Consider the following 27,859-nt stretch of genomic DNA (forward strand, 5'->3'; position numbering starts at 1 on the left):
GGGCGGCCGGAGGCTCCCGGCACGGAAGCCCATAATCTATGTTTGAAGTTTGAGGTGGCAAGACAAGCAAGCAGCCCCAGTCTCTGTGCCTCTGTGCGAACAGTGCCGTGGGCAGATGAGGCTGAGCAACAGCTTTCCAGGCTAGCCCCTTCTGCCTGCCAGCTATCTGCAGACGTTCGCATTTTCGGAGCAGGGTTTCCGCAAGTTGCCTTCGTGGACCCCATAAGCTACGTTTGAAGTTTGAGGTGGCAAGACAAGCAAGCAGCCCCAGTCTCTGTGCCTCTGTGCGAGCAGTGCCCTGTGCAGATGATGCTGAGCAACAGCTTTCCAGGCTAGCCCCTTCTGCCTGCCAGCTATCTGCAGACGTTCGCATTTTCGGAGCAGGGCTGCCGGAGGCTCCCGGCACGGACCCCCATAAGCTACTTTTGAAGTTTGAGGTGGCAAGACAAGCAAGCAGCCCCAATCTCTGTGCGTCTGTGCGAGCAGTGCCCTGGGTAGATGAGGCTGAGCAACAGCTTTCCAGGCTAGCCCCTTCTGCCTGCCAGCTATCTGCAGACGTTCGCATTTTTGGAGCAGGGTTGCCGCAGGCTCCCGGCACGGACCCCATAAGCAACGTTTGAAGTTTGAGGTGGCAAGACAAGCAAGCAGCCCCAGTCTCTGTGCGTCTGTGCGACCAGTGCCCTGGGCAGATGAGGCTGAGCAACAGCTTTCCAGGCTAGCCCCTTCTGCCTGCCAGCTATCTGCAGACGTTCGCATTTTCGGAGCAGGGCTGCCGCAGGCTCCCGGCACGGACCCCCTAAGCAACGTTTGAAGTGTGAGGTGGCAAGACAAGGAAGCAGCCCCAGTCTCTGTGCGTCTGTGCGAGCAGTGCCGTGGGCAGATGAGGCTGAGCAACAGCTTTCCAGGCTAGCCCCTTCTGCCTGTCAGCTATCTGCAGACGTTCGCATTTTTGGAGCAGGGTTTCCGCAAGCTCCCTTCGTGGACCCCATAAGCTACGTTTGAAGTTTGAGGTGGCAAGACAAGCAAGCAGCCCCAGTCTCTGTGCGTCTGTGCGAGCAGTGCCGTGGGCAGATGATGCTGAGCAACAGCTTTCCAGGCTAGCCCCTTCTGCCTGCCAGCTATCTGCAGACGTTCGCTTTTTTGGAGCAGGGCTACCGGCGGCTCCCGGCACGGACCCCATAAGCTACTTTTGAAGTTTGAGGTGGCAAGACAAGGAAGCAGCCCCAGTCTCTGTGCCTCCGTGCGAGCAGTGCCGTGGGCAGATGAGGCTGAGCAACAACTTTACAGGCTAGCCCCTTCTGCCTGTCAGCTATCTGCAGACGTTCGCATTTTTGGAACAGGGCTGCCGCAGGCTCCCGGCACGGACCCCATAAGCAACTTTTGAAGTTTGAGGTGGCAAGACAAGGAAGCAGCCCCAGTCTCTGTGCCTCTGTGCGAGCAGTGCCGTGGGCAGAAGCGGTATAGAAACAGCTTTCCAGGATAGCCCCTTCTCCCTGCCAGCTATCTGCAGACGTTCGCATTTTCGGAGCAGGGTTGCCGCAAGTTCCCTTCGTGGACCCCATAAGCTACGTTTGAAGTTTGAGGTGGCAAGACAAGCAAGCAGCCCCAGTCTCTGTGCGTCTGTGCGAGCAGTGCCGTGGGCAGATGAGGCTGAGCAACAGCTTTCCAGGCTAGTCCCTTCTGCCTGCCAGGTATTTGCAGACATTCGCATTTTTAGAGAAGGGCTGCCGCGGGCTCCCGGCACGGACCTTATAAGTTACGTTTGAAGTCTGAGGTGGCAAGACAAGCAAGCAGCCCCAGTCTCTGTGCGTCTGTGCGACCAGTGCCCTGGGCAGATGAGGCTGAGCAACAGCTTTCCAGGCTAGCCCCTTCTGCCTGCCAGCTATCTGCAGACGTTCGCATTTTCGGAGCAGGGCTGCCGCAGGCTCCCGGCACAGACCCCATAAGCAACTTTTGAAGTTTGAGGTGGCAAGACAAGCAAGCAGCCCCAGACTCTGTGCCTCTGTGCGAGCAGTGCCGTGGGCAGAAGCGGTATAGAAACAGCTTTCCAGGATAGCCCCTTCTCCCTGCCAGCTATCTGCAGACGTTCGCATTTTCGGAGCAGGGTTGCCGCAAGTTCCCTTCGTGGACCCCATAAGCTACGTTTGAAGTTTGAGGTGGCAAGACAAGCAAGCAGCCCCAGTCTCTGTGCGTCTGTGCGAGCAGTGCCGTGGGCAGATGAGGCTGAGCAACAGCTTTCCAGGCTAGTCCCTTCTGCCTGCCAGGTATTTGCAGACATTCGCATTTTTAGAGAAGGGCTGCCGCGGGCTCCCGGCACGGACCTTATAAGTTACGTTTGAAGTCTGAGGTGGCAAGACAAGCAAGCAGCCCCAGTCTCTGTGCGTCTGTGCGAGCAGTGCCGTGGGCAGATGAGGCTGAGCAACAGCTTTCCAGGCTAGCCCCTTCTGGCTGCCAGCTATCTGCAGACGTTCGCATTTTTGGAGCAGGGTTGCCGCAGGCTCCCGGCACAGACCCCATAAGCAACTTTTGAAGTTTGAGGTGGCAAGACAAGCAAGCACCCCCAGACTCTGTGCCTCTGTGCGAGCAGTGACCTGGGCAGATGAGGTATACAAACAGCTTTCCAGGCTAGCCCCTTCTGCCTGCCAGCTATCTGCAGACGTTCGCATTTTCGGAGCAGGGTTTCCGCAAGTTGCATTCGTGGACCCCATAAGCTACGTTTGAAGTTTGAGGTGGCAAGACAAGCAAGCAGCCCCAGTCTCTGTGCGTCTGTGCGAGCAGTGCCCTGGGTAGATGATGCTGAGCAACAGCTTTCCAGGCTAGCCCCTTCTGCCTGCCAGCTATCTGCAGACGTTCGCATTTTCGGAGCAGGGCTGCCGGAGGCTCCCGGCACGGACCCCCATAAGCTACTTTTGAAGTTTGAGGTGGCAAGACAAGCAAGCAGCCCCAGTCTCTGTGCGTCTGTGCGAGCAGTGCCCTGGGTAGATGAGGCTGAGCAACAGCTTTCCAGGCTAGCCCCTTCTGCCTGCCAGCTATCTGCAGACGTTCGCATTTTTGGAGCAGGGTTTCCGCAGGCTCCCGGTACGGACCCCATAAGCAACGTTTGAAGTTTGAGGTGGCAAGACAAGCAAGCAGCCCCAGACTCTGTGCCTCTGTGCGAGCAGTGCCGTGGGCAGATGAGGCTGAGCAACAGCTTTCCAGGCTAGCCTCTTCTGCCTGTCAGCTATGTGCAGACGTTCGCATTTTCGGAGCAGGGTTTCCGCAAGTTCCCTTCGTGGACCCCATAAGCTACGTTTGAAGTTTGAGGTGGCAAGACAAGCAAGCAGCCCCAGTCTCTGTGCGTCTGTGCGAGCAGTGCCGTGGGCAGATGAGGCTGAGCAACAGCTTTCCAGGCTAGTCCCTTCTGGCTGCCAGGTATTTGCAGACGTTCGCATTTTTAGAGAAGGGCTGCCGCAGGCTCCCGGCACAGACCCCATAAGCTACATTTGAAGTTTGAGGTGGCAAGACAAGCAAGCAGCCCCAGTCTCTGTGCGTCTGTGCGACCAGTGCCCTGGGCAGATGAGGCTGAGCAACAGCTTTCCAGGCTAGCCCCTTCTGCCTGCCAGCTATCTGCAGACGTTCGCATTTTCGGAGCAGGGCTGCCTCAGGCTCCCTGCATGGACCCCATAAGCTACGTTTGAAGTTTGAGGTGGCAAGACAAGCAAGCAGCCCCAGTCTCTGTGCCTCTGTGCGAGCAGTGTCGTGGGCAGATGAGGCTGAGCAACAGCTTTCCAGGCTAGCCCCTTCTGCCTGCCAGCTATCTGCAGACGTTCGCATTTTCGGAACAGGGCTGCCGGAGGCTCCCGGCACGGACCCCATAAGCTACGTTTGAAGTTTGAGGTGGCAAGACAAGCAAGCAGCCCCAGTCTGTGTGCCTCTGTGTGAGCAGTGCTGTGGGCAGATGATGCTGAGCAACAGCTTTCCAGGCTAGCCCCTTCTGCCTGCCAGCTATCTGCAGACAATCGCATTTTCGGAGTAGGGCGGCCGGAGGTTCCCGGCACGGAAGCCCATAATATATGTTTGAAGTTTGAGGTGGCAAGACAAGCAAGCAGCCCCAGTCTCTGTGCCTCTGTGTGAGCAGTGCCGTGGGCAGATGAGGCTGAGCAACAGCTTTCCAGGCTAGCCCCTTCTGCCTGCCAGCTATCTGCAGACGTTCGCATTTTCGGAGCAGGGCGGCCGGAGGCTCAAGGCACGAACGCTCACAAGATATGTTTGAAGTTTGAGCTGGCAAGACAAGGAAGCAGCCCCAGTCTCTGTGCCTCTGTGCGAGCAGTGCCGTGGGCAGATGAGGCTGAGCAACAGCTTTCCAGGCTAGCCCCTTCTGCCTGCCAGCTATCTTCAGACGTTCGCATTTTTGGAGCAGGGTTGCCGCAGGCTCCCAGCACGAACCCCATAAGCTACGTTTGAAGTTTGAGGTGGCAAGACAAGGAAGCAGCCCCAGTCTCTGTGCGTCTGTGCGAGCAGTGTCGTGGCCAGATGAGGCTGAGCAACAGCTTTCCAGGCTAGCCCCTTCTGGCTGCCAGATATCTGCCGACGTTCGAATTTTCGGAGCAGGGCTGCCGCAGGCTCCCGGTACGGACTCCCATAAGTTACGTTTGAAGTTTGAGTTGGCAAGACAAGCAAGCAGCCCCAGTCTCTGTGCCTCTGTGCGACCAGTGCCGTGGGCAGATGAGGCTGAGCAACAGCTTTCCAGGCTAGCCCCTTCTGCCTGCCAGCTATCTGCAGACGTTCGCATTTTCGGAACAGGGCTGCCGCAGGCTCCCGGCACGGACCCCATAAGCTACTTGTGAAGTTTGAGGTGGCAAGACAAGCAAGCAGCCCCAGTCTCTGTGCGTCTGTGCGAGCAGTGCCGTGGGCAGATGAGGCTGAGCAACAGCTTTCCAGGCTAGCCCCTTCTGCCTGCCAGCTATCTGCAGACGTTCGCATTTTCGGAGCAGGGCTGCCGGAGGCTCCCGGCACGGACCCCATAAGCTACGTTTGAAGTTTGAGTTGGCAAGACAAGCAAGCAGCCCCAGTCTGTGTGCCTCTGTGTGAGGAGTGCCGTGGGCAGATGATGCTGAGCAACAGCTTTCCAGGCTAGCCCCTTCTGCCTGCCAGGTATTTGCAGACGTTCGCATTTTCGGAGCAGGGCGGCCGGAGGCTCCCGGCACAGACGCCCATAATCTATGTTTGAAGTTTGAGGTGGCAAGACAAGCAAGCAGGCCCAGTCTCTGTGCCTCTGTGCGAACAGTGCCGTGGGCAGATGAGGCTGAGCAACAGCTTTCCAGGCTAGCCCCTTCTGCCTGCCAGCTACCTGCAGACGTTCGCATTTTCGGAACAGGGTTTCCGCAAGTTGCCTTCGTGGACCCCATAAGCTACGTTTGAAGTTTGAGGTGGCAAGACAAGCAAGCAGCCCCAGTCTCTGTGCCTCTGTGCGAGCAGTGCCCTGGGCAGATGATGCTGAGCAACAGCTTTCCAGGCTAGCCCCTTCTGCCTGCCAGCTATCTGCAGACGTTCGCATTTTCGGAGCAGGGCTGCCGGAGGCTCCCGGCACGGACCCCCATAAGCTACTTTTGAAGTTTGAGGTGGCAAGACAAGCAAGCAGCCCCAGTCTCTGTGCGTCTGTGCGAGCAGTGGCCTGTGCTGATGAGGCTGAGCAACAGCTTTCCAGGCTAGCCCCTTCTGCCTGCCAGCTATCTGCAGACGTTCGCATTTTTGGAGCAGGGTTTCCGCAGGCTCCCGGCACGGACCCCATAAGCAACGTTTGAAGTTTGAGGTGGCAAGACAAGCAAGCAGCCCCAGTCTCTGTGCGTCTGTGCGAGCAGTGCTGTGGGCAGATGAGGCTGAGCAACAGCTTTCCAGGCTAGCCCCTTCTGCCTGCCAGCTATCTGCAGACGTTCGCATTTTCGGAGCAGGGCTGCCGCAGGATCCCGGCACGGACCCCATAAGCAACGTTTGAAGTGTGAGGTGGCAAGACAAGGAAGCAGCCCCAGTCTCTGTGCCTCTGTGCGAACAGTGCCGTGGGCAGATGAGGCTGAGCAACAGCTTTCCAGGCTAGCCCCTTCTGCCTGTCAGCTATCTGCAGACGTTCGCATTTTTGGAACAGTGCTGCCGCAGGCTCCCGGCACAGACCCCATAAGCAACTTTTGAAGTTTGAGGTGGCAAGACAAGCAAGCAGCCCCAGACTCTGTGCCTCTGTGCGAGCAGTGCCGTGGGCAGAAGAGGTATAGAAACAGCTTTCCAGGATAGCCCCTTCTCCCTGCCAGCTATGTGCAGACGTTCGCATTTTCGGAGCAGGGTTTCCGCAAGTTCACTTCGTGGACCCCATAAGCTACGTTTGAAGTTTGAGGTGGCAAGACAAGCAAGCAGCCCCAGTCTCTGTGCGTCTGTGCGAGCAGTGCCGTGGGCAGATGAGGCTGAGCAACAGCTTTCCAGGCTAGTCCCTTCTGCCTGCCAGGTATTTGCAGACGTTCGCATTTTTAGAGAAGGGCTGCCGCGGGCTCCCGGCACAGACCCCATAAGCTACATTTGAAGTTTGAGGTGGCAAGACAAGCAAGCAGCCCCAGTCTCTGTGCGTCTGTGCGACCAGTGCCCTGGGCAGATGAGGCTGAGCAACAGCTTTCCAGGCTAGCCCCTTCTGCCTGCCAGCTATCTGCAGACGTTCGCATCTTCGGAGCAGGGCGGCCGCGGGCTCCCTGCATGGACCCCATAAGCTACGTTTGAAGTTTGAGGTGGCAAGACAAGCAAGCAGCCCCAGTCTCTGTGCCTCTGTGTGAGCAGTGTCGTGGGCATATGAGGCTGAGCAACAGCTTTCCAGGCTAGCCCCTTCTGCCTGCCAGCTATCTGCAGACGTTCGCATTTTCGGAACAGGGCTGCCGGAGGCTCCCGGCACGGACCCCATAACCTACGTTTGAAGTTTGAGGTGGCAAGACAAGCAAGCAGCCCCAGTCTGTGTGCCTCTGTGTGAGCAGTGCCGTGGGCAGATGATGCTGAGCAACAGCTTTCCAGGCTAGCCCCTTCTGCCTGCCAGCTATCTGCAGACAATCGCATTTTCGGAGTAGGGCGGCCGGAGGCTCCCGGCACGGAAGCCCATAATCTATGTTTGAAGTTTGAGGTGGCAAGACAAGCAAGCAGCTCCAGTCTCTGTGCCTCTGTGCGAACAGTGCCGTGGGAAGATGAGGCTGAGCAACAGCTTTCCAGGCTAGCCCCTTCTGCCTGCCAGCTATCTGCAGACGTTCGCATTTTCGGAGCAGGGCGGCCGGAGGCTCAAGGCACGAACGCTCACAAGATATGTTTGAAGTTTGAGTTGGCAAGACAAGCAAGCAGCCCCAGTCTCTGTGCCTCTGTGCGAGCAGTGCCGTGGGCAGATGAGGCTGAGCAACAGCTTTCCAGGCTAGCCCCTTCTGCCTGCCAGCTATCTGCAGACGTTCGCATTTTCGGAGCAGGGCTGCCGCAGGCTCCCGGCACGGACCCCATAAGCTACTTGTGAAGTTTGAGGTGGCAAGACAAGCAAGCAGCCCCAGTCTCTGTGCGTCTGTGCGAGCAGTGCCGTGGGCAGATGAGGCTGAGCAACAGCTTTCCAGGCTAGCCCCTTCTGCCTGCCAGCTATCTGCAGACGTTCGCATTTTCGGAACAGGGCTGCCGCAGGTTCCCGGCACCGACCCCATAACCTACGTTTGAAGTTTGAGGTGGCAAGACAAGCTAGCAGCCCCAGCCTCTGTGCCTCTGTGCGAGCAGTGCCGTGGGCAGATGACGTATAGTAACAGCTTTCCAGGCTAGCCCCTTCTGCCTGCCAGCTATCTGCAGACGTTCGCATTTTTGGAGCAGGGTTTCCGCAAGCTCCCTTCGTGGACCCCATAAGCTACGTTTGAAGTTTGAGGTGGCAAGACAAGCAAGCAGCCCCAGTCTCTGTGCCTCTGTGCGAGCAGTGCCGTGGGCAGATGAGGCTGAGCAACAGCTTTCCAGGCTAGCCCCTTCTGCCTGCCAGCTATCTGCAGACGTTCGCTTTTTCGGAGCAGGGCTACCGGCGGCTCCCGGCACGGACCCCATAAGCTACTTTTGAAGTTTGAGGTGGCAAGACAAGCAAGCAGCCCCAGTCTCTGTGCCTCTGTGCGAGCAGTGCCGTGGGCAGATGAGGCTGAGCAACAGCTTTCCAGGCTAGCCCCTTCTGCCTGTCAGCTATCTGCAGACGTTCGCATTTTTGGAACAGGGCTGCCGCAGGCTCCCGGCACAGACCCCATAAGCAACTTTTGAAGTTTGAGGTGGCAAGACAAGCAAGCAGCCCCAGACTCTGTGCCTCTGTGCGAGCAGTGCCGTGGGCAGAAGAGGTATAGAAACAGCTTTCCAGGATAGCCCCTTCTCCCTGCCAGCTATGTGCAGACGTTCGCATTTTCGGAGCAGGGTTTCCGCAAGTTCACTTCGTGGACCCCACAAGCTACGTTTGAACTTTGAGGTGGCAAGACAAGCAAGCAGCCCCAGTCTCTGTGCGTCTGTGCGAGCAGTGCCGTGGGCAGATGAGGCTGAGCAACAGCTTTCCAGGCTAGTCCCTTCTGCCTGCCAGGTATTTGCAAACATTCGCATTTTTAGAGAAGGGCTGCCGCGGGCTCCCGACACAGACCCCATAAATACATTTGAAGTTTGAGGTGGCAAGACAAGCAAGCAGCCCCAGTCTCTGTGCGTCTGTGCGACCAGTGCCCTGGGCAGATGAGGCTGAGCAACAGCTTTCCAGGCTAGCCCCTTCTGCCTGCCAGCTATCTGCAGACGTTCGCATTTTCGGAGCAGGGCTGCCGCAGGCTCCCGGCATGGACCCCATAAGCTACGTTTGAAGTTTGAGGTGGCAAGACAAGCAAGCAGCCCCAGTCTCTGTGCCTCTGTGCGAGCAGTGTCGTGGGCAGATGAGGCTGAGCAACAGCTTTCCAGGCTAGCCCCTTCTGCCTGCCAGCTATCTGCAGACGTTCGCATTTTCGGAACAGGGCTGCCGGAGGCTCCCGGCACGGACCCCATAAGCTACGTTTGAAGTTTGAGGTGGCAAGACAAGCAAGCAGCCCCAGTCTGTGTGCCTCTGTGTGAGCAGTGCCCTGGGCAGATGATGCTGAGCAACAGCTTTCCAGGCTAGCCCCTTGTGTCTTCCAGCTATCTGCAGACGTTCGCATTTTCGGAGTAGGGCGGCCGGAGGCTCCCGGCACGGAAGCCCATAATCTATGTTTGAAGTTTGAGGTGGCAAGACAGGCAAGCAGCCACAGTCTCTGTGCCTCTGTGCGAACAGTGCCGTGGGCAGATGAGGCTGAGCAACAGCTTTCCAGGCTAGCCCCTTCTGCCTGCCAGCTATGTGCAGACGTTCGTATTTTCGGAGCAGGGCGGCCGGAGGCTCAAGGCACGAACGCTCACAAGATATGTTTGAAGTTTGAGCTGGCAAGACAAGGAAGCAGCCCCAGTCTCTGTGCCTCTGTGCGAGCAGTGCCGTGGGCAGATGAGGCTGAGCAACAGCTTTCCAGGCTAGCCCCTTCTGCCTGCCAGCTATCTTCAGACGTTCGCATTTTTGGAGCAGGGTTGCCGCAGGCTCCCGGCACGAACCCCATAAGCTACGTTTGAAGTTTGAGGTGGGAAGACAAGGAAGCAGCCCCAGTCTCTGTGCGTCTGTGCGAGCAGTGTCGTGGCCAGATGAGGCTGAGCAACAGCTTTCCAGGCTAGCCCCTTCTGGCTGCCAGATATCTGCCGACGTTCGCATTTTCGGAGCAGGGCTGCCGCAGGCTCCCGGTACGGACTCCCATAAGTTACGTTTGAAGTTTGAGTTGGCAAGACAAGCAAGCAGCCCCAGTCTCTGTGCCTCTGTGCGAGCAGTGCCGTGGGCAGATGAGGCTGAGCAACAGCTTTCCAGGCTAGCCCCTTCTGCCTGCCAGCTATCTGCAGACGTTCGCATTTTCGGAACAGGGCTGCCGCAGGTTCCCGGCACCGACCCCATAACCTACGTTTGAAGTTTGAGGTGGCAAGACAAGCTAGCAGCCCCAGCCTCTGTGCCTCTGTGCGAGCAGTGCCGTGGGCAGATGACGTATAGTAACAGCTTTCCAGGCTAGCCCCTTCTGCCTGCCAGCTATCTGCAGACGTTCGCATTTTCGGAGCAGGGCTGCCGCAGGCTCCCGGCACCGAACCCATAAGCTACTTTTGAAGTTTGAGGTGGCAAGACAAGCAAGCAGCCCCAGTCTCTGTGCGTCTGTGCGAGCAGTGCCGTGGGCAGATGAGGCTGAGCAACAGCTTTCCAGGCTAGCCCCTTGTGCCTGCCAGCTATCTGCAGACGTTCGCATTTTCGGAACAGGGCTGCCGCAGGTTCCCGGCACCGACCCCATCACCTACGTTTGAAGTTTGAGGTGGCAAGACAAGCTAGCAGCCCCAGCCTCTGTGCCTCTGTGCGAGCAGTGCCGTGGGCAGATGACGTATAGTAACAGCTTTCCAGGCTAGCCCCTTCTGCCTGCCAGCTATCTGCAGACGTTCGCATTTTTGGAGCAGGGTTTCCGCAAGCTCCCTTCGTGGACCCCATAAGCTACATTTGAAGTTTGAGGTGGCAAGACAAGCAAGCAGCCCCAGTCTCTGTGCGTCTGTGCGAGCAGTGCCCTGGGCAGATGAGGCTGAGCAACAGCTTTCCAGGCTAGCCCCTTCTGCCTGCCAGCTATCTGCAGACGTTCGCATTTTCGGAGCAGGGCTGCCGCAGGCTCCCGGCACGGACCCCGTAAGCTACGTTTGAAGTTTGAGGTGGCAAGACAAGCAAGCAGCCCCAGTCTCTGTGCCTCTGTGCGAGCAGTGCCGTGGGCAGATGAGGCTGAGCAACAGCTTTCCAGGCTAGCCCCTTCTGCCTGCCAGCTATCTGCAGACGTTCGCTTTTTCGGAGCAGGGCTGCCGGCGGCTCCCGGCACGGACCCCATAAGCTACTTTTGAAGTTTGAGGTGGCAAGACAAGCAAGCAGCCCCAGTCTCTGTGCCTCTGTGCGAGCAGTGCCGTGGGCAGATGAGGCTGAGCAACAGCTTTCCAGGCTAGCCCCTTCTGCCTGCCAGCTATGTGCAGACGTTCGCATTTTCGGAGCAGGGCGGCCGGAGGCTCAAGGCACGAACGCTCACAAGATATGTTTGAAGTTTGAGCTGGCAAGACAAGCAAGCAGCCCCAGTCTCTGTGCCTCTGTGCGAGCAGTGCCGTGGGCAGATGAGGCTGAGCAACAGCTTTCCAGGCTAGCCCCTTCTGCCTGCCAGCTATCTTCAGACGTTCGCATTTTTGGAGCAGGGTTGCCGCAGGCTCCCAGCACGAACCCCATAAGCTACGTTTGAAGTTTGAGGTGGCAAGACAAGGAAGCAGCCCCAGTCTCTGTGCGTCTGTGCGAGCAGTGTCGTGGCCAGATGAGGCTGAGCAACAGCTTTCCAGGCTAGCCCCTTCTGGCTGCCAGATATCTGCCGACGTTCGCATTTTCGGAGCAGGGCTGCCGCAGGCTCCCGGTACGGACTCCCATAAGTTACGTTTGAAGTTTGAGTTGGCAAGACAAGCAAGCAGCCCCAGTCTCTGTGCCTCTGTGCGAGCAGTGCCGTGGGCAGATGAGGCTGAGCAACAGCTTTCCAGGCTAGCCCCTTGTGCCTGCCAGCTATCTGCAGACGTTCGCATTTTCGGAACAGGGCTGCCGCAGGTTCCCGGCACCGACCCCATAACCTACGTTTGAAGTTTGAGGTGGCAAGACAAGCTAGCAGCCCCAGCCTCTGTGCCTCTGTGCGAGCAGTGCCCTGGGCAGATGACGTATAGTAACAGCTTTCCAGGCTAGCCCCTTCTGCCTGCCAGCTATCTGCAGACGTTCGCATTTTCGGAGCAGGGCTGCCGCAGGCTCCCGGCACCGAACCCATAAGCTACTTTTGAAGTTTGAGGTGGCAAGACAAGCAAGCAGCCCCAGTCTCTGTGCGTCTGTGCGAGCAGTGCCGTGGGCAGATGAGGCTGAGCAACAGCTTTCCAGGCTAGCCCCTTGTGCCTGCCAGCTATCTGCAGACGTTCGCATTTTCGGAACAGGGCTGCCGCAGGTTCCCGGCACCGACCCCATAACCTACGTTTGAAGTTTCAGGTGGCAAGACAAGCAAGCAGCCCCAGCCTCTGTGCCTCTGTGCGAGCAGTGCCGTGGGCAGATGACGTATAGTAACAGCTTTCCAGGCTAGCCCCTTCTGCCTGCCAGCTATCTGCAGACGTTCGCATTTTTGGAGCAGGGTTTCCGCAAGCTCCCTTCGTGGACCCCATAAGCTACATTTGAAGTTTGAGGTGGCAAGACAAGCAAGCAGCCCCAGTCTCTGTGCGTCTGTGCGAGCAGTGCCCTGGGCAGATGAGGCTGAGCAACAGCTTTCCAGGCTAGCCCCTTCTGCCTGCCAGCTATCTGCAGACGTTCGCATTTTCGGAGCAGGGCTGCCGCAGGCTCCCGGCACGGACCCCGTAAGCTACGTTTGAAGTTTGAGGTGGCAAGACAAGCAAGCAGCCCCAGTCTCTGTGCCTCTGTGCGAGCAGTGCCGTGGGCAGATGAGGCTGAGCAACAGCTTTCCAGGCTAGCCCATTCTGCCTGCCAGCTATCTGCCGACGTTCGCATTTTTGGACCAGGGTTTCCGCAAGCTCACTTCGTGGACCCCATAAGCTACATTTGAAGTTTGAGGTGGCAAGACAAGCAAGCAGCCCCAGTCTCTGTGCCTCTGTGCGAGCAGTGCCGTGGGCAGATGAGGCTGAGCAACAGCTTTCCAGGCTAGTCCCTTCTACCTGCCAGCTATCTGCAGACGTTCGCATTTTTAGAGAAGGGCTGCCGCAGGCTCCCGGCACAGACCCCATAAGCTACATTTGAAGTTGAGGTGGCAAGACAAGCAAGCAGGCCCACTCTCTGTGCCTCTGTGCGAGCAGTGCCCTGGGCAGATGAGGCTGAGCAACAGCTTTCCAGGCTAGCCCCTTCTGCCTGCCAGCTATCTGCAGATGTTCGCATTTTCGGAGCAGGGCTGCCGCAGGCTCCCGGCACGGACCCCATAATCTACATTTGAAGTTGAGGTGGCAAGACAAGCAAGCAGGCCCACTCTCTGTGCCTCTGTGCGAGCAGTGCCGTGGGCAGATGAGGCTGAGCAACAGCTTTCCAGGCTAGCCCCTTCTGCCTGCCAGCTATCTGCAGACGTTCGCATTTTCGGAGCAGGGCTGCTGGCGGCTCCCGGCACGGACCCCCATAAGCTACTTTTGAAGTTTGAGGTGGCAAGACAAGCAAGCAGGCCCACTCTCTGTGCCTCTGTGCGAGCAGTGCCCTGGGCAGATGAGGCTGAGCAACAGCTTTCCAGGCTAGCCCCTTCTGCCTGCCAGGTATCTGCAGACGTTCGCATTTTCGGAGCAGGGCTGCCGCAGGCTCCCGGCATGGACCCCATAAGCTACGTTTGAAGTTTGAGGTGGCAAGACAAGCAAGCAGCCCCAGTCTCTGTGCCTCTGTGCGAGCAGTGTCGTGGGCAGATGAGGCTGAGCAACAGCTTTCCAGGCTAGCCCCTTCTGCCTGCCAGCTATCTGCAGACGTTCGCATTTTCGGAACAGGGCTGCCGGAGGCTCCCGGCACGGACCCCATAAGCTACGTTTGAAGTTTGAGGTGGCAAGACAAGCAAGCAGCCCCAGTCTGTGTGCCTCTGTGTGAGCAGTGCCCTGGGCAGATGATGCTGAGCAACAGCTTTCCAGGCTAGCCCCTTCTGCCTGCCAGCTATCTGCAGACGTTCGCATTTTCGGAGTAGGGCGGCCGGAGGCTCCCGGCACGGAAGCCCATAATCTATGTTTGAAGTTTGAGGTGGCAAGACAGGCAAGCAGCCCCAGTCTCTGTGCCTCTGTGCGAACAGTGCCGTGGGCAGATGAGGCTGAGCAACAGCTTTCCAGGCTAGCCCCTTCTGCCTGCCAGCTATGTGCAGACGTTCGCATTTTCGGAGCAGGGAGGCCGGAGGCTCAAGGCACGAACGCTCACAAGATATGTTTGAAGTTTGAGCTGGCAAGACAAGGAAGCAGCCCCAGTCTCTGTGCCTCTGTGCGAGCAGTGCCGTGGGCAGATGAGGCTGAGCAACAGCTTTCCAGGCTAGCCCCTTCTGCCTGCCAGCTATCTTCAGACGTTCGCATTTTCGGAGCAGGGTTGCCGCAGGCTCCCAGCACGAACCCCATAAGCTACGTTTGAAGTTTGAGGTGGCAAGACAAGGAAGCAGCCCCAGTCTCTGTGCGTCTGTGCGAGCAGTGTCGTGGCCAGATGAGGCTGAGCAACAGCTTTCCAGGCTAGCCCCTTCTGGCTGCCAGATATCTGCCGACGTTCGCATTTTCGGAGCAGGGCTGCCGCAGGCTCCCGGTACGGACTCCCATAAGTTACGTTTGAAGTTTGAGGTGGCAAGACAAGCAAGCAGCCCCAGCCTCTGTGCCTCTGTGCGAGCAGTGCCGTGGGCAGATGACGTATAGTAACAGCTTTCCAGGCTAGCCCCTTCTGCCTGCCAGCTATCTGCAGGCATTCGCATTTTTGGAGCAGGGTTTCCGCAAGCTCCCTTCGTGGACCCCATAAGCTACATTTGAAGTTTGAGGTGGCAAGACAAGCAAGCAGCCCCAGTCTCTGTGCGTCTGTGCGAGCAGTGCCCTGGGCAGATGAGGCTGAGCAACAGCTTTCCAGGCTAGCCCCTTCTGCCTGCCAGCTATCTGCAGACGTTCGCATTTTCGGAGCAGGGCTGCCGCAGGCTCCCGGCACGGACCCCGTAAGCTACGTTTGAAGTTTGAGGTGGCAAGACAAGCAAGCAGCCCCAGTCTCTGTGCCTCTGTGCGAGCAGTGCCGTGGGAAGATGATGCTGAGCAACAGCTTTCCAGGCTAGCCCCTTCTGCCTGTCAGCTATCTGCAGACGTTCGCTTTTTCGGAGCAGGGCTGCCGGCGGCTCCCGGCACGGACCCCATAAGCTACTTTTGAAGTTTGAGGTGGCAAGACAAGCAAGCAGCCCCAGTCTCTGTGCCTCTGTGCGAGCAGTGCCGTGGGCAGATGATGCTGAGCAACAGCTTTCCAGGCTAGCCCATTCTGCCTGCCAGCTATCTGCCGACGTTCGCATTTTTGGACCAGGGTTTCCGCAAGCTCCCTTCGTGGACCCCATAAGCTACATTTGAAGTTTGAGGTGGCAAGACAAGCAAGCAGCCCCAGTCTCTGTGCCTCTGTGCGAGCAGTGCCGTGGGTAGATGAGGCTGAGCAACAGCTTTCCAGGCTAGTCCCTTCTGCCTGCCAGCTATCTGCAGACAATCGCATTTTTAGAGAAGGGCTGCCGCAGGCTCCCGGCACAGACCCCATAAGCTACATTTGAAGTTGAGGTGGCAAGACAAGCAAGCAGGCCCACTCTCTGTGCCTCTGTGCGAGCAGTGCCCTGGGCAGATGAGGCTGAGCAACAGCTTTCCAGGCTAGCCCCTTCTGCCTGCCAGCTATCTGCAGACGTTCGCATTTTCGGAGCAGGGCTGCCGCAGGCTCCCGGCACGGACCCCATAATCTACATTTGAAGTTGAGGTGGCAAGACAAGCAAGCAGGCCCACTCTCTGTGCCTCTGTGCGAGCAGTGCCCTGGGCAGATGAGGCTGAGCAACAGCTTTCCAGGCTAGCCCCTTCTGCCTGCCAGCTATCTGCAGACGTTCGCATTTTCGGAGCAGGGCTGCTGGCGGCTCCCGGCACGGACCCCCATAAGCTACTTTTGAAGTTTGAGGTGGCAAGACAAGCAAGCAGGCCCAGTCTCTGTGCCTCTGTGCGAGCAGTGCCCTGGGCAGATGAGGCTGAGCAACAGCTTTCCAGGCTAGCCCCTTCTGCCTGCCAGCTATCTGCAGACGTTCGCATTTTTCGGAGCAGGGCTGCCGCAGGCTCCCGGCACGGACCCCCATAAGCTACTTTTGAAGTTTGAGTTGACAAGACAAGCAAGCAGCCCCAGTCTCTGTGCATCTGTGAGAGCAGTGCCCTGGGCAGATGAGGCTGAGCAACAGCTTTCCAGGCTAGCCCCTTCTGCCTGCCAGCTATCTGCAGACGTTCGCATTTTTGGAGCAGGGTTGCCGCAGGCTCCCGGCACGGACCCCATAAGCAACATTTGAAGTGTGAGGTGGCAAGACAAGCAAGCAGCCCCAGTCTCTGTGCCTCTGTGCGAGCAGTGCCGTAGGCAGATGAGGCTGAGCAACAGCTTTCCAGGCTAGTCCCTTCTGCCTGCCAGGTATTTGCAGATGTTCGCATTTTTAGAGAAGGGCTGCCGAGTGCTCCCGGCACAGACCCCATAAGATACGTTGGAAATTTGAGGTGGCAAGACAAGCAAGCAGCCCCAGTCTCTGTGCGTCTGTGCGAGCAGTGCCCTGGGCAGATGAGGCTGAGGAACAGCTTTCCAGGCTAGCCCCTTCTGCCTGCCAGCTATCTGCAGACATTTGCATTTTTCGGAGCAGGGCTGCCGCAGGCTCCTGGCACAGACCCCATAAGCAACGTTTGAAGTTTCAGGTGGCAAGACAAGCAAGCACCCCCAGACTCTGTGCCTCTGTGCGAGCAGTGCCGTGGGCAGATGAGGTATAGAAACAGCTTTCCAGGCTAGCCCCTTCTGCCTGCCAGCTATCTGCAGACGTTCGCATTTTCGGAGCAGGGCTGCCGCAGGCTCCCGGCACGGACCCCATTAGCTACATTTGAAGTTTGAGGTGGCAAGACAAGCAAGCAGCCCCAGTCTGTGTGCCTCTGTGTGAGCAGTGCCGTGGGCAGATGATGCTGAGCAACAGCTTTCCAGGCTAGCCCCTTCTGGCTGCCAGCTATCTGCAGACGTTCGCATTTTTAGAGAAGGGCTGCCGCGTGCTCCCGGCACAGACCCCATAAGCTACATTTGAAGTTGAGGTGGCAAGACAAGCAAGCAGGCCCACTCTCTGTGCCTCTGTGCGAGCAGTGCCCTGGGCAGATGAGGCTGAGCAACAGCTTTCCAGGCTAGCCCCTTCTGCCTGCCAGCTATCTGCAGACGTTCGCATTTTCGGAGCAGGGCTGCCGGCGGCTCCCGGCATGGACCCCATAAGCTACGTTTGAAGTTTGAGGTTGCAAGACAAGCAAGCAGCCACAGTCTTTGTGCCTCTGTGCGAGCAGTGCCCTGGGCAGATGAGGCTGAGCAACAGCTTTACAGGCTAGCCCCTTCTGGCTGCCAGCCATCTGCAGACGTTCGCATTTTCGGAGCAGGGCTGCCGGCGGCTCCCGGCACGGACCTTATAAGTTACGTTTGAAGTCTGAGGTGGCAAGACAAGCAAGCAGCCCCAGTCTCTGTGCGTCTGTGCGAGCAGTGCCGTGGGGAGATGAGGCTGAGCAACAGCTTTCCAGGCTAGCCCCTTCTGGCTGCCAGCTATCTGCAGACGTTCGGATTTTTGGAGCAGGGTTGCCGCAGGCTCCCGGCACAGACCCCATAAGCAACTTTTGAAGTTTGAGGTGGCAAGACAAGCAAGCACCCCCAGACTCTGTGCCTCTGTGCGAGCGGTGACCTGGGCAGATGAGGTATACAAACAGCTTTCCAGGCTAGCCCCTTCTGCCTGCCAGCTATCTGCAGACGTTCGCATTTTCGGAGCAGGGTTTCCGCAAGTTGCCTTCGTGGACCCCATAAGCTACGTTTGAAGTTTGAGGTGGCAAGACAAGCAAGCAGCCCCAGTCTCTGTGCCTCTGTGCGAGCAGTGCCCTGGGCAGATGATGCTGAGCAACAGCTTTCCAGGCTAGTCCCTTCTGCCTGCCAGCTATCTGCAGACGTTCGCATTTTTGGAGCAGGGCTGCCTGAGGCTCCCGGCACGGACCCCCATAAGCTACTTTTGAAGTTTGAGGTGGCAAGACAAGCAAGCAGCCCCAGTCTCTGTGCGTCTGTGCGAGCAGTGCCCTGGGCAGATGAGGCTGAGCAACAGCTTTCCAGGCTAGCCCCTTCTGCCTGCCCGCTATCTGCAGACGTTCGCATTTTTGGAGCAGGGTTGCCGCAGGCTCCCGGCACGGACCCCATAAGCAACGTTTGAAGTTTGAGGTGGCAAGACAAGCAAGCAGCCCCAGTCTCTGTGCGTCTGTGCGAGCAGTGCCGTGGGCAGATGAGGCTGAGCAACAGCTTTCCAGGCTAGCCCCTTCTGCCTGCCAGCTATCTGCAGACGTTCGCATTTTCGGAGCAGGGCTGCCGGCGGCTCCCGGCACGGACCCCATAAGCAACGTTTGAAGTGTGAGGTGGCAAGACAAGGAAGCAGCCCCAGTCTCTGTGCCTCTGTGCGAGCAGTGCCGTGGGCAGATGAGGCTGAGCAACAGCTTTCCAGGCTAGCCCCTTCTGCCTGTCAGCTATCTGCAGACGTTCGCATTTTTGGAACAGGGCTGCCGCAGGCTCCCGGCACAGACCCCATAAGCAACTTTTGAAGTATGAGGTGGCAAGATAAGCAAGCAGCCCCAGACACTGTGCCTCTGTGCGAGCAGTGCCGTGGGCAGAAGAGGTATAGAAACAGCTTTCCAGGATAGCCCCTTCTCCCTGACAGCTATCTGCAGACGTTCGCATTTTCGGAGCAGGGTTTCCGCAAATTCCCTTCGTGGACCCCATAAGCTACGTTTGAACTTTGAGGTGGCAAGACAAGCAAGCAGCCCCAGTCTCTGTGCGTCTGTGCGAGCAGTGCCGTGGGCAGATGAGGCTGAGCAACAGCTTTCCAGGCTAGTCCCTTGTGCCTGCCAGGTATTTGCAGACGTTCGCATTTTTAGAGAAGGGCTGCCGCGGGCTCCCGGCACAGACCCCATAAGCTACTTTTGAAGTTTGAGGTGGCAAGAGAAGCAAGCACCCCCAGTCTCTGTGCGTCTGTGCGAGCAGTGCCCTGGGCAGATGAGGCTGAGCAACAGCTTTCCAGGCTAGCCCCTTCTGCCTGCCAGCTATCTGCAGACGTTCGCATTTTCGGAGCAGGGCTGTCGCAGGCTCCCGGCACGGACCCCATAAGCTACGTTTGAAGTTTGAGGTGGCAAGACAAGCAAGCAGCCCCAGTCTGTGTGCCTCTGTGTGAGCAGTGCCGTGGGCAGATGATGCTGAGCAACAGCTTTCCAGGCTAGCCCCTTCTGCCTGCCAGCTATCTGCAGACGTTCGCATTTTCGGAGTAGGGCGACCGGAGGCTGCCGGCACGGAAGCCCATAATCTATGTTTGAAGTTTGAGGTGGCAAGACAAGCAAGCAGTCCCAGTCTCTGTGCCTCTGTGCGAACAGTGCCGTGGGCAGATGAGGCTGAGCAACAGCTTTCCAGGCTAGCCCCTTCTGCCTGCCAGCTATCTGCACACGTTCGCATTTTCGGAGCAGGGCGGCCGGAGGCTCAAGGCACGAACGCTCACAAGATATGTTTGAAGTTTGAGCTGGCAAGACAAGGAAGCAGCCCCAGTCTCTGTGCCTCTGTGCGAGCAGTGCCGTGGGCAGATGAGGCTGAGCAACAGCTTTCCAGGCTAGCCCCTTCTGCCTGCCAGCTATCTTCAGACGTTCGCATTTTTGGAGCAGGGTTGCCGCAGGCTCCCAGCACGAACCCCATAAGCTACGTTTGAAGTTTGAGGTGGCAGGACAAGGAAGCAGCCCCAGTCTCTGTGCGTCTGTGCGAGCAGTGTCGTGGGCAGATGAGGCTGAGCAACAGCTTTCCAGGCTAGCCCCTTCTGGCTGCCAGATATCTGCCGACGTTCGCATTTTCGGAGCAGGGCTGCCGCAGGCTCCCGGTACAGACTCCCATAAGTTACGTTTGAAGTTTGAGGTGGCAAGACAAGCTAGCAGCCCCAGCCTCTGTGCCTCTGTGCGAGCAGTGCCGTGGGCAGATGACGTATATTAACAGCTTTCCAGGCTAGCCCCTTCTGCCTGCCAGCTATCTGCAGACGTTCGCATTTTCGGAGCAGGGTTTCCGCAAGCTCCCTTCGTGGACCCCATAAGCTACATTTGAAGTTTGAGGTGGCAAGACAAGCAAGCAGCCCCACTCTCTGTGCGTCTGTGCGAGCAGTGCCCTGGGCAGATGAGGCTGAGCAACAGCTTTCCAGGCTAGCCCCTTCTGCCTGCCAGCTATCTGCAGACGTTCGCATTTTCGGAGCAGGGCTGCCGCAGGCTCCCGGCACGGACCCCATAAGTTACGTGTAAGTTTGAGGTGGCAAGACAAGCAAGCAGCCCCAGTCTCTGTGCCTCTGTGCGAGCAGTGCCGTGGGCAGATGATGCTGAGCAACAGCTTTCCAGGCTAGCCCCTTCTCCCTGCCAGCTATCTGCAGACGTTCGCATTTTCGGAGCAGGGCTGCCGGCGGCTCCCGGCACGGACCCCATAAGATACTTTTGAAGTTTGAGGTGGCAAGACAAGCAAGCAGCCCCAGTCTCTGTGCCTCTGTGCGAGCAGTGCCCTGGGCAGATGAGGCTGAGCAACAGCTTTCCAGGCTAGTCCCTTCTGCCTGCCAGCTATCTGCAGACGTTCGCATTTTTGGAGCAGGGTTGCCGCAGTCTCCCGGCAAAGACCCCATAAGCTACATTTGAAGTTTGAGGTGGCAAGACAAGCAAGCAGCCCCAGTCTCTGTGCCTCTGTGCGAGCAGTGCCGTGGGCAGATGAGGCTGAGCAACAGCTTTCCAGGCTAGCCCCTTCTGCCTGTCAGCTATCTGCAGACGTTCGCATTTTTGGAACAGGGCTGCCGCAGGCTCCCGGCACAGACCCCATAAGCAACTTTTGAAGTATGAGGTGGCAAGATAAGCAAGCAGCCCCAGACACTGTGCCTCTGTGCGAGCAGTGCCGTGGGCAGAAGAGGTATAGAAACAGCTTTCCAGGATAGCCCCTTCTCCCTGCCAGCTATCTGCAGACGTTCGCATTTTCGGAGCAGGGTTTCCGCAAATTCCCTTCGTGGACCCCATAAGCTACGTTTGAACTTTGAGGTGGCAAGACAAGCAAGCAGCCCCAGTCTCTGTGCGTCTGTGCGAGCAGTGCCGTGGGCAGATGAGGCTGAGCAACAGCTTTCCAGGCTAGTCCCTTCTGCCTGCCAGGTATTTGCAGACGTTCGCATTTTTAGAGAAGGGCTGCCGCGGGCTCCCGGCACAGACCCCATAAGCTACTTTTGAAGTTTGAGGTGGCAAGACAAGCAAGCACCCCCAGTCTCTGTGCGTCTGTGCGAGCAGTGCCCTGGGCAGATGAGGCTGAGCAACAGCTTTCCAGGCTAGCCCCTTCTGCCTGCCAGCTATCTGCAGACGTTCGCATTTTCGGAGCAGGGCTGCCGCAGGCTCCCGGCACGGACCCCATAAGCTACGTTTGAAGTTTGAGGTGGCAAGACAAGCAAGCAGCCCCAGTCTGTGTGCCTCTGTGTGAGCAGTGCCGTGGGCAGATGATGCTGAGCAACAGCTTTCCAGGCTAGCCCCTTCTGCCTGCCAGCTATCTGCAGACGTTCGCATTTTCGGAGTAGGGCGACCGGAGGCTCCCGGCACGGAAGCCCATAATCTATGTTTGAAGTTTGAGGTGGCAAGACAAGCAAGCAGCCCTAGTCTCTGTGCCTCTGTGCGAACAGTGCCGTGGGCAGATGAGGCTGAGCAACAGCTTTCCAGGCTAGCCCCTTCTGCCTGCCAGCTATCTGCACACGTTCGCATTTTCGGAGCAGGGCGGCCGGAGGCTCAAGGCACGAACGCTCACAAGATATGTTTGAAGTTTGAGCTGGCAAGACAAGGAAGCAGCCCCAGTCTCTGTGCCTCTGTGCGAGCAGTGCCGTGGGCAGATGAGGCTGAGCAACAGCTTTCCAGGCTAGCCCCTTCTGCCTGCCAGCTATCTTCAGACGTTCGCATTTTTGGAGCAGGGTTGCCGCAGGCTCCCAGCACGAACCCCATAAGCTACGTTTGAAGTTTGAGGTGGCAAGACAAGGAAGCAGCCCCAGTCTCTGTGCGTCTGTGCGAGCAGTGTCGTGGCCAGATGAGGCTGAGCAACAGCTTTCCAGGCTAGCCCCTTCTGGCTGCCAGATATCTGCCGACGTTCGCATTTTCGGAGCAGGGCTGCCGCAGGCTCCCGGTACGGACTCCCATAAGTTACGTTTGAAGTTTGAGGTGCCAAGACAAGCTAGCAGCCCCAGCCTCTGTGCCTCTGTGCGAGCAGTGCCGTGGGCAGATGACGTATATTAACAGCTTTCCAGTCTAGCCCCTTCTGCCTGCCAGCTATCTGCAGACGTTCGCATTTTCGGAGCAGGGTTTCCGCAAGCTCCCTTCGTGGACCCCATAAGCTACATTTGAAGTTTGAGGTGGCAAGACAAGCAAGCAACCCCACTCTCTGTGCCTCTGTGCGAGCAGTGCCGTGGGCAGATGAGGCTGAGCAACAGCTTTCCAGGGTAGCCCCTTCTGCCTGCCAACTATCTGCAGACGTTCGCACTTTCGGAGCAGGGCTGTCGGCGGCTCCCGGCACGGACCCCCGTAAGCTACTTTTGAAGTTTGAGGTGGCAAGACAAGCAAGCAGCCCCAGTCTCTGTGCCTCTGTGCGAGCAGTGCCGTGGGCAGATGATGCTGAGCAACAGCTTTCCAGGCTAGCCCCTTCTGCCTGCCAGCTATCTGCAGACGTTCGCATTTTCGGAGCAGGGATGCCGGCGGCTCCTGGCACGGACCCCCATAAGCTACTTTTGAAGTTTGAGGTGGCAAGACAAGCAAGCAGCCCCAGTCTCTGGGCCTCTGTGCGAGCAGTGCCCTTGGCAGATGAGGTTGAGCAACAGCTTTCCAGGCTAGCCCCTTATGCCTGCCAGCTATCTGCAGACGTTCGCATTTTTGGAGCAGGGTTTCCGCAAGCTCCCTTCGTGGACCCCATAAGCTACATTTGAAGTTTGAGGTGGCAAGACAAGCAAGCAGCCCCAGTCTCTGTGCCTCTGTGCGAGCAGTGCCGTGGGCAGATGAGGCTGAGCAACAGCTTTCCAGGCTAGTCCCTTCTGCCTGCCAGCTATCTACAGACGTTCGCATTTTTAGAGAAGGGCTGCCGCGGGCTCCCGGCACAGACCCCATAAGCTACATTTGAAGTTGAGGTGGCAAGACAAGCAAGCAGGCCCACTCTTTGTGCCTCTGTGCGAGCAGTGTCGTGGCCAGATGAGGCTGAGCAACAGCTTTCCAGGCTAGCCCCTTCTGCCTGCCAGCTATCTGCAGACGTTCGCATTTTCGGAGCAGGGCTGCCGGCGGCTCCCGGCACGAACCCCCATAAGCTACTTTTGAAGTTTGAGGTGGCAAGACAAGCAAGCAGCCCCAGTCTCTGTGCCTCTGTGCGAGCAGTGCCCTGGGCAGATGAGGCTGAGCAACAGCTTTCCAGGCTAGCCCCTTCTGCCTGCCAGCTATCTGCAGACGTTCGCATTTTCGGAGCAGGGCTGCCGGCGGCTCCTGGCACGGACCCCCATAAGCTACATTTGAAGTTTGAGGTGGCAAGACAAGCAAGCAGCCCCAGTCTCTGTGCGTCTGTGCGAGCAGTGCCCTGGGCAGATGAGGCTGAGCAACAGCTTTCCAGGCTAGCCCCTTCTGCCTGCCAGCTATCTGCAGACGTTCGCATTTTTTGAGCAGGGTTTCCGCAAGCTCCCTGCATGGACCCCATAAGCTACATTTGAAGTTTGAGGTGGCAAGACAAGCAAGCAGCCCCAGTCTCTGTGCCTCTGTGCGAGCAGTGCCGTGGGCAGATGAGGCTGAGCAACAGCTTTCCAGGCTAGCCCCTTCTGCCTGCCAGCTATCTGCAGACGTTCGTATTTTTAGAGAAGGGCTGCCGCGGGCTCCCGGCACAGACCCCATAAGCTACATTTGAAGTTGAGGTGGCAAGACAAGCAAGCAGACCCACTCTCTGTGCCTCTGTGCGAGCAGTGCCCTGGGCAGATGAGGCTGAGCAACAGATTTCCAGGCTAGCCCCTTCTGCCTGCCAGCTATCTGCAGACGTTCGCATTTTCGGAGCAGGGCTGCCGCAGGCTCCCGGTACGGACCCCATAAGCTACGTTTGAAGTTTGAGGTGGCAAGACATGCAAGCAGCCCCAGTCTCTGTGCCTCTGTGCGAGCAGTGCCGTGGGCAGATGAGGCTGAGCAACAGCTTTCCAGGCTAGCCCCTTCTGCCTGCCAGCTATCTGCAGACGTTCGCATTTTCGGAGCAGGGCTGCCGGCGGCTCCCGGCACGGACCCCCATAAGCTAATTTTGAAGTTTGAGGTGGCAACACAAGCAAGCAGCCCCAGTCTCTGTGCCTCTGTGCGAGCAGTGCCGTGGGCAGATGAGGCTGAGCAACAGCTTTCCAGGCTAGCCTCTTCTGCCTGCCAGCTATCTGCAGACGTTCGCATTTTTGGAGCAGGGCTGCCGGAGGCTCCCGGCACAAACCCCCATAAGCTACTTTTGAAGTTTGAGGTGGCAAGACAAGCAAGCAGCCCCAGTCTCTGTGCCTCTGTGCGAGCAGTGCCCTGGGCAGATGAGGCTGAGCAACAGCTTTCCAGGCTAGCCTCTTCTGGCTGCCAGCTATCTGCAGACGTTCGCATTTTTGGAGCAGGGTTGCCTCAGGATCCCGGCACGGACCCCATAAGCTACGTTTGAAGTTTGAGGTGGCAAGACAAGCAAGCAGCCCCAGTCTCTGTGCGTCTGTGCGAGCAGTGCCGTGGGCAGATGAGGCTGAGCAACAGCTTTCCAGGCTAGGCCCTTCTGCCTGCCAGCTATCTGCAGACGTTCGCATTTTCGGAGCAGGGCTGCCGCAGGCTCCCGGCACGGACCCCATAAGCAACGTTTGAAGTGTGAGGTGGCAAGACAAGCAAGCAGCCCCAGTCTCTGTGCCTCTGTGCGAGCAGTGCCGTGGGCAGATGAGGCTGAGCAACAGCTTTCCAGGCTAGCCCCTTCTGCCTGCCAGCTATCTTCAAACGTTTGCATTTTTGGAACAGGGTTGCCGCAGGCTCCCAGCATGAACCCCATAAGCTACGTTTGAAGTTTGAGGTGGCAAGACAAGGAAGCAGCCCCAGTCTCTGTGCCTCTGTGCGAGCAGTGTCGTGGGCAGATGAGGCTGAGCAACAGCTTTCCAGGCTAGCCCCTTCTGCCTGCCAGCTATCTGCAGACGTTCGCATTTTCGGAACAGGCCTGCCGCAGGCTCCCGGTACGGACTCCCATAAGTTACGTTTGAAGTTTGAGGTGGCAAGACAAGCAAGCAGCCCCAGTGTCTGTGCCTCTGTGCGAGCAGTGCCGTGGGCAGATGAGGCTGAGCAACAGCTTTCCAGGCTAGCCTCTTCTGCCTGCCAGCTATCTGCAGACGTTCGCATTTTCGGAGCAGGGCTGCCGGAGGCTCCCGGCACAGACCCCCATAAGCTACTTGTGAAGTTTGAGGAGGCAAGACAAGCAAGCAGCCCCAGTCTCTGTGCGTCTGTGAGAGCAGTGCCGTGGGCAGATGAGGCTGAGCAAAAGCTTTCCAGGCTAGCCTCTTCTGCATGCCAGCTATCTGCAGACGTTTGCATTTTTCGGAGCAGGGCTGCCGCAGGCTCCCGGCACAGACCCCATAAGATACGTTTGAAGTTTGAGGTGGCAAGACAAGCAAGCAGCCCCAGCCTCTGTGCCTCTGTGCGAGCAGTGCCGTGGGCAGATGACGTATAGCAACAGCTTTCCAGGCTAGCCCCTTCTGCCTGCCAGCTATCTGCAGACGTTCGCATTTTTGGAGCAGGGTTTCCGCAAGCTCCCTTCGTGGACCCCATAAGCTACATTTGAAGTTTGAGGTGGCAAGACAAGCAAGCAGCCCCAGTCTCTGTGCCTCTGTGCGAGCAGTGCCGTGGGCAGATGATGCTGAGCAACAGCTTTCCAGGCTAGCCCCTTCTGCCTGCCAGCTATCTGCAGACGTTCGCATTTTTCGGAGCAGGGCTGCCGCAGGCTCCCGGCACGGACCCCATAATCTACGTTTGAAGTTTGAGGTGGCAAGACAAGCAAGCAGCCCCAGTCTCTGTGCCTCTGTGCGAGCAGTGCCGTGGGCAGATGATGCTGAGCAACAGCTTTCCAGGCTAGCCCCTTCTGCCTGCCAGCTATCTGCAGACGTTCGCATTTTTCGGAGCAGGGCTGGCGCAGTCTCCCGGCACGGACCCCCATAAGCTACTTTTGAAGTTTGAGTTGGCAAGACAAGCAAGCAGCCCCAGTCTCTGTGCGTCTGTGCGAGCAGTGCCCTGGGCAGACGAGGCTGAGCAACAGCTTTCCACGCTAGCCCCTTCTGCCTGCCAGCTATCTGCAGACGTTCGCATTTTTGGAGCAGGGTTGCTGCAGGCTCCCGGCACGGACCCCATAAGCAACATTTGAAGTGTGAGGTGGCAAGACAAGCAAGCAGCCCCAGTCTCTGTGCCTCTGTGCGAGCAGTGCCCTGGGCAGATGAGGCTGAGCAACAGCTTTCCAGGCTAGTCCCTTCTGCCTGCCAGGTATTTGCAGACGTTCGCATTTTTAGAGAAGGGCTGCTGAGGGCTCCCGGGACAGACCCCATAAGATACGTTGGAAATTTGAGGTGGCAAGAGAAGCAAGCAGCCCCAGTCTCTGTGCCTCTGTGCGAGCAGTGCCGTGGGCAGATGAGGCTGAGCAACAGCTTTCCAGGCTAGCCCCTTCTGCCTGCCAGCTATCTGCAGACGTTCGTATTTTTAGAGAAGGGCTGCCGCGGGCTCCCGGCACAGACCCCATAAGCTACATTTGAAGTTGAGGTGGCAAGACAAGCAAGCAGACCCACTCTCTGTGCCTCTGTGCGAGCAGTGCCCTGGGCAGATGAGGCTGAGCAACAGATATCCAGGCTAGCCCCTTCTGCCTGCCAGCTATCTGCAGACGTTCGCATTTTCGGAGCAGGGCTGCCGCAGGCTCCCGGTACGGACCCCATAAGCTACGTTTGAAGTTTGATGTGGCAAGACATGCAAGCAGCCCCAGTCTCTGTGCCTCTGTGCGAGCAGTGCCGTGGGCAGATGAGGCTGAGCAACAGCTTTCCAGGCTAGCCCCTTCTGCCTGCCAGCTATCTGCAGACGTTCGCATTTTCGGAGCAGGGCTGCCGGCGGCTCCCGGCACGGACCCCCATAAGCTAATTTTGAAGTTTGAGGTGGCAAGACAAGCAAGCAGCCCCAGTCTCTGTGCCTCTGTGCGAGCAGTGCCCTGGGCAGATGAGGCTGAGCAACAGCTTTCCAGGCTAGCCTCTTCTGCCTGCCAGCTATCTGCAGACGTTCGCATTTTTGGAGCAGGGCTGCCGGAGGCTCCCGGCACAAACCCCCATAAGCTACTTTTGAAGTTTGAGGTGGCAAGACAAGCAAGCAGCCCCAGTCTCTGTGCCTCTGTGCGAGCAGTGCCCTGGGCAGATGAGGCTGAGCAACAGCTTTCCAGGCTAGCCTCTTCTGGCTGCCAGCTATCTGCAGACGTTCGCATTTTTGGAGCAGGGTTGCCTCAGGATCCCGGCACGGACCCCATAAGCAACGTTTGAAGTTTGAGGTGGCAAGACAAGCAAGCAGCCGCAGTCTCTGTGCGTCTGTGCGAGCAGTGCCGTGGGCAGATGAGGCTGAGCAACAGCTTTCCAGGCTAGGCCCTTCTGCCTGCCAGCTATCTGCAGACGTTCGCATTTTCGGAGCAGGGCTGCCGCAGGCTCCCGGCACGGACCCCATAAGCAACGTTTGAAGTGTGAGGTGGCAAGACAAGGAAGCAGCCCCAGTCTCTGTGCCTCTGTGCAAGCAGTGCCGTGGGCAGATGAGGCTGAGCAACAGCTTTCCAGGCTAGCCCCTTCTGCCTGCCAGCTATCTTCAGACGTTTGCATGTTTGGAGCAGGGTTGCCGCAGGCTCCCAGCATGAACCCCATAAGCTACTATTGAAGTTTGAGGTGGCAAGACAATCAAGCAGGCCCAGTCTCTGGGCCTCTGTGCGAGCAGTGTCCTTGGCAGATGAGGTTGAGCAACA

This window comes from Opisthocomus hoazin, chromosome 21, assembly GCF_030867145.1.
Source record: "Opisthocomus hoazin isolate bOpiHoa1 chromosome 21, bOpiHoa1.hap1, whole genome shotgun sequence".
Taxonomy (NCBI): Eukaryota; Metazoa; Chordata; class Aves; order Opisthocomiformes; family Opisthocomidae; genus Opisthocomus; species Opisthocomus hoazin.